At 40.2% G+C, this 6076-nt stretch overlaps 1 non-coding gene and 1 pseudogene across 1 annotated transcript; one reads left to right on the forward strand and one right to left on the reverse strand.

Moving 5' to 3' along the window:
- On the reverse strand, nt 1-177 carry LOC140283439 (U2 spliceosomal RNA; annotated as a pseudogene).
- Nucleotides 178-5155: 4978 nt separating this feature from the next.
- On the forward strand, nt 5156-5346 carry LOC140283581 (U2 spliceosomal RNA). Its single transcript, XR_011910174.1, has one exon. It is a non-coding gene; the product is annotated as a U2 spliceosomal RNA (small nuclear RNA).
- The last annotated feature ends 730 nt before the right edge of the window (nt 5347-6076 follow it).

A 6076-nucleotide genomic window follows, 5' to 3' on the forward strand; every position in this document is an offset into this window, starting at 1 on the left:
GGAGAGCGCACCGTTCCCAGCGGCACTGCAGTACCGGGTCGATGCTTGGAGTGAACGGAGCAAGCTCCTTTTTCAACTCCTATTGATAAAAATCCATTTAATATGTAGTCCTTGCATAGACATATCACATATTAAACTGATAAGTACAGATGGATTATGTGCAATTAGTAAAGAGAGTAGAGGACGATCTCTCTCGTTGGAAGTCCTTACCTATATCACTTATGGGGAGAGTTACAACCATTAAAATGATGATACTACCAAAAGTTAACTATTTGTTCTCAATGATCCCCATAAAACCATCTGCTACTTGGTTTAAGTCACTAGATTCATGCATCTCCAAATTTCTGTGGAAAAACAAACCACCACGTATTAGTTTAAAAACCCTACAGAAGACCAAGGACAGTGGTGGATTAGATTTACCTCATTTTCAGCACTATTCCTTAGCCAATAGGTTACAATATATATCAAAATGGTTTAAACCTTGTTGTTGTCACAGTTCCCAGAGACGTTGTAATCGTTGAGGATTCTATATTCACCCCCTCATTAGAGGCACGTGTTGCAGATTGATGACACTGAATCTTCTTCTCTGTTCATTGCTGGCATCATTCCCAGCATCGTAAGTGTTCGTGGCATTGTTAGCCTCTTCTTCTGGATCTTGATATCGAGCATCCTTTTGTATTTCTGGTTTGTAAGTCCTCTCTCTTCGTTCACCGGAGTCTTCGTCTCTTTGTCCTTGAGTTTGGTGATTTTTTCTTCTTTTGATGCCTTGACACAGTGTGACAGGTGATACCACATGGGAGATCCTTTAACTTGGACTGCTGTCCCTGTGCTGCGAAATGGCTGTGCTGCTCAAATGGTCTCTCCTTCATCATATACACAGTTATTTATACATCACCTTCCACCATGAAGCGTTGTCCCTTTTTGTTTCTCTCTTTGTTCTTAAAATGCTGTTATGCATGTCTAAACCAATCCATTAAACTAGATCATTTTGGCAGTAAAGCGATCTACAATGTGCTTGGTCGCAAAGCTGCTCATCTGTGGTAAACAGCTCTTCAGAAAGGCATTCTTCAATTGATTTCACTAATTTTATGTAATAATTTTGTGATTTCCTACAAAACTACACTTCTTCTCCCATCTGTCTGAGTATTTAATATTGTCTGGGTCCCGTTAAAACATGTATTTTTCCCATCTAATTCCTTGTTTGCTTTAAAACAAGTATTCCCCATTTTCTATCCCTTCAGCAGCCAACCAGTTTGTATGGAGTACACTGGAGCAACTTGACTGATCAGTAAAACACTGCTTTTGTTGTCACCGCAAGGCTTCCCCCGTCGGTTGTTTCACTGAGACACTACTGAGTAACTACAACTCAACACAGTTTATACACATAACATTCATATACATACTAACAAACAAACAAACAATAATTTATCGCAATTTTCTCATCTCTGTTTGAACGTACACCCAGGTAAATATTCCTGTAGTCTTCTCATACCGACTATGGACCCATTCATTGTTTAACTTCACTGTTTTGCAAATCCTAATTGAATATTACACATTGACATTGAACTTTACTGGATAAGCAGGTCTTCATTGCATTCAGCAGCCTATATGTGAGCATTTATGTGTAAGCTGTTCTTCTTTGCATTTATCAGCAGCAAGCAATTCTTCACTGCACATGCATATGTAAATAGTAAAACAATTCCAATGTGTTAGCGAAACCTTCTATATCACAGTGGTTTCTAAGGTCTATTTTAAGTTCTTTGCCATCAGTGAGATGACATTGTTTACAAAGTGTGTCAAATTATCACTGAAGATCTTTTCAGGAATTTCAAATCTAGAAATGAGTTATTTTACGCGTGATTTTGCTACTGAGAGTGCATCTGCTTGTGCACATGGAAATATTTCAGACCATTTGGTAAAAACCTCTGTTGTCACTGAGCAGAATCGTTTCCCTTAACATTAATTTAGTTCAATGAAATCTACAAAATAATGAAATAATGAAATCCAAACAAATATGTTGAAAAAGATACACTGGCTTAGGGAATTATCTTCGTTTTGGTCTTAGATTGCCCTGTGGAATGTATTTTGCACATATTTGACCTGCTAGACAAAACTTTATTCATTTATTTATTCTAAAAAAATGTTTTTAATAATTAGTAAAACCATATGCTGTAAAAACCTGGTTCATTATTGCTTCCATCCCTCCTGTTGAGACATGACATGGTCCGTGGCTCAATACTGCTGCATATTTAAACAAATTCTTTGGCAGTATGGTTTTCCTTCCGGTCATTCATACGAGTCTATTGTAGATGGCAATTGAATAACATCTAATAATGCTAAAATATTTGTAGTTTATACATTTAGCTGTGGATGTCAACATACCTGTTTTTCCAATGCTGTATTAACACATGTACAGTTGAGAAGGCATACTGACTGTCAGTGTAAACGTTAACAACCTTTTTGTTATTTAATTTACAAGCTTCAGTTAAAGCTACCAATTCGACTGCTTGAACAGAGTAATTTTTTGGTAGTGGTTGTTTTAAGAAAACTTCAGTTTCTGTTACTACTGCAAATCCTGTAGCATTTGTGCCATCAGGGTTTTTTTCCTTGATCTGTTGAATAAATATAGTTATTTCTGCATTTTCATAATGTATATCAGTTAAGTCTGGCCTGGGTAAAACACTGATGGTTATTTCTGACATGCAATCATGAGGCTTTCCATCTGTGGGGTAGGTAGCAGTGTGGATGGATTAAGTGTAGCACATCTCTCGACAACAAGGTGTGGCTGTGAAAGAAGAACTGTTATGTAGGAGAGATGTCTGGTAAAGATATTTTGTTAAGTAACCATATCACAGCCACTGCATGAGGTACCTTAAGTGTTAATGGGTGAAATAACACCATTATTGTTGATGCCTGCACTGCCAATGGCTTCTGGCCATTGATTCAAAAGTACGATCTCGTCCCTTTTTCCCCTTTCAGTGGACACTGGCCCCTAATTACCGCAATTCAGCAGGGGGTCTTTCATTAGGAGTACTGGACTCCCCTGTGCACGGTTTCAGCTCCGACCCTGGACAGCGGAAAAAACGTTGAGATCTGGTTTGAGGACCCAATTGTTGAGAAAAGTCTCTCAATGAGACTCAGAGTTGCTGGAGTCAGTTAATGCAAAGGTTTAATCTTGCAGCAAGTTCAAGAATGTGTGTGTGTATGGGTGTATGTGTGCGAACGTGTGTGAGTTTGTGTGTGTGAGAGTTTAAAGAACCTGTTATCCACAGGCAGGCCTTAACTAGTATGGCACGGGTCCAGCCTGTCTCATCTTTTTTGGAAGGTCCAGCGCTCGGCCGTAACCCTTCTGTCTGTTTGGACTCTCACATACATTCGGTTAATCATAGAAAAACGAGAACAAAACTTTTTAGCCCCTTAAATTCATAAAACAGACATGGTGCAGTTATTTCCATTCTAGAAAATAAGAGTAATCACCACCATTCCTATAAATTCTGGATATTCTAACAATCTGAATCTTTTTTAAATGTTCGATGAAGCCCTTTGCTGTTCTGTTTAGAGACTCAGCTGATCATAAACCAAGTTTTGCTCTTGAACCAAGCTTCTAAACTCTTCACCTTTTTCATTTCTCAGTTAGTATTCACTTTAAAACTGATTAAAAGAAAAATTAAATGAATGCCTATCAACAAATGTGGGATCTAAACTCTAGTGCTTCCTCTAAAATAATTTCCTTTCTCAATTCAGAAATGTGTGTGTGTAAGTCACAACACCCGTGACACCAAAACGGCTTTCTTTTCTCTCTTTTCTCTACACTCTGCACTGTGAGCACACACAACAAATCAGAAAGGCTTTTTTCTCTCTTTTCTACATTATGGACTGTGGGGACACAAAACCGCTCTCTCTTTTTTTTTTTTTGATTGTGTGCCAGGGCGTTGTCTCACGTATTAGATTATGCTTAAGATACGAATGAGTTTATCAGTCACATCAGAATCCATACATACTGATCCTCCCGTAATAAAATGGTCGGATCTTATCAAACACACTTTGTTTCTTGTGACAAGTCAGCGAAACAGCGTATACACGTCAAGACACTGAATCAAGTTTGCCACAAGAACTCATAAGTTTGGCAGTATTGCTCTGCCGTCAGCAATCATACACCCATTTTATTTTCATGAGACATGTGCAGGCACCTGTTCATCTACTGTTCTATCACTATGAATTAGTTTATCTATTATCAATAAGGATACTTCTACAACTACTATCAAAGTATGTCCGGACTTCTTATGTTGCTATATATGAATAAGTGGGTTGCTACTGAAAAGCATTAAGCATGTCACACAGCCCAAACATATAACATTTCAGGACACACCACACAGTTAACAACCACAGTGAAGCGTGTCAAAGCCCAAACATGTAACATTCAACAGGACACTTACACAACACATTCAAATCAAACAGTCAGACAACATACAAGAACCTATACCCCAGCCGGCATTGCTCCCTGCCTATTTTCCTACAACTCACTATGTGTGCGCACACCTTTATTCACAAACTCTTCAACTTATACTCTTTTACCGAAGCTGCTACAGCTCGATTGGCCAAATACCCTTAGATCCTATTTCGGTGAATTTGACATCTGCCTTGCATGTAACAGATTAGCGGTTTAGCAGTTTTAATTTAGTTTGAGTGAAGGAATTCATTTTATAGCAAAATCCGAAATCGTGAAGAACTCATGGAAGTAAGCTTATTCTCGGATTCCTGAATCTTTAGATTTGCTCTTTCTTTTACTGCAAAGTACAACGTTGAGCAGCACTAATGAGTTGTTTCTATTTTTGGCAGGCTTTACCTTTGCGGATGAAGCCCTTTCTGTCTGTGCAAAAGAAATCTTGTTACTGTGCAGAGTGACTTCTCTGAGTAGAGTCGCCTTACTTGTTGCGACTGTGCCAATGTTCGAAGCTGGAGTGCAAAGTTGTTGCTTGAATGGTGCTCGCTGGAGCGTGCGGTAGTGTAAAGTTATACCATTTAAAAGGGCTGAAGAGTGCTCAGTGCAGCGGGTGGGCCGAGGTGCAAAGTGACACTATGGCCATAAAAAGAACACCGCTACAAGTGCGCATTGTGCCAGGAAGGGCCCTCGGACGTGAACCAGTGGACAGTTATCGCTTCTCGGCCTTTTGGCTAAGATCAAGTGTAGTATCTGTTCTTATCAGTTTAATGTCTGATGTGTCCTCTATGCGAGGACTACATATTAAATGGATTTGTATCAATAGGAGTTGAAAAAGGAGCTTGCTCCGTTCACTCCAAGCATCGACCCGGTACTGTAGTGCCCCTGGGAATGGTGCGCTCTCCTCTGCTCTTGTGAAAAAGCAAACAGCGGTGCAGGATGGAAGTTTCAGGGAGCCCAAGATGAAACTTTCTTTTAGTCTGCTGAGAAAAGAGAGTGAATGCGAAGTAGACTTTAACACGGCTCTGGGAGCGAGCCGAGTGCTGGCTAACCAGGAGAATTGCTTGAAAGAAACGCGACACCGAATGAGCGGTCAGAACAAAGCCTCAATACGGTGTTCCTGTGGTGTTTTTATAAACTGCGGTGAAAAAAAAGGTGTGAATGCCCCATAGAAAACTAAAAGGTGGAGCGGAAGTGTTCGGCTGCAAGAAGGTGTGAATGTCCGACTATATTTGGTGAAAAGCAGGTGAAGCAAGGTCTGAATGCCCAACCTTACATCATCAAAAGCGAGATCAGAGGTTTTTGGCTGCAAGAAGGCCATAGTTTGCCAAAAGTGGGTAAGGTGCGAATGACCGACTAAATATCAACAAAAGTGGGGGCGGAGGTCTTCGGATGCAAGTGGGTGTGAATATCCCACCATAGAAGTATGGTGGAGAGGAAGCTGTGAATGGCCGACCATAGTTTGCAAAAAGCGGGTGAGAAAAGGTGCGAATGTCCAATCATACATGATCAAAACAGGGAGCGGAGGTGTTTGGCTGCGACAAGGTGTGAATGTCCACCCATAATTAATGAAAAGCGGGCAACAAGTAGGTTCGAATGCCCAACCATACATCATCAAAAGCAGGAGTGGATGTG

This window comes from Leuresthes tenuis, unplaced genomic scaffold (genome assembly GCF_036924035.1).
Source record: "Leuresthes tenuis unplaced genomic scaffold, fLeuTen1.0.hap1 SCAF_23, whole genome shotgun sequence".
NCBI lineage: Eukaryota > Metazoa > Chordata > Actinopteri > Atheriniformes > Atherinopsidae > Leuresthes > Leuresthes tenuis.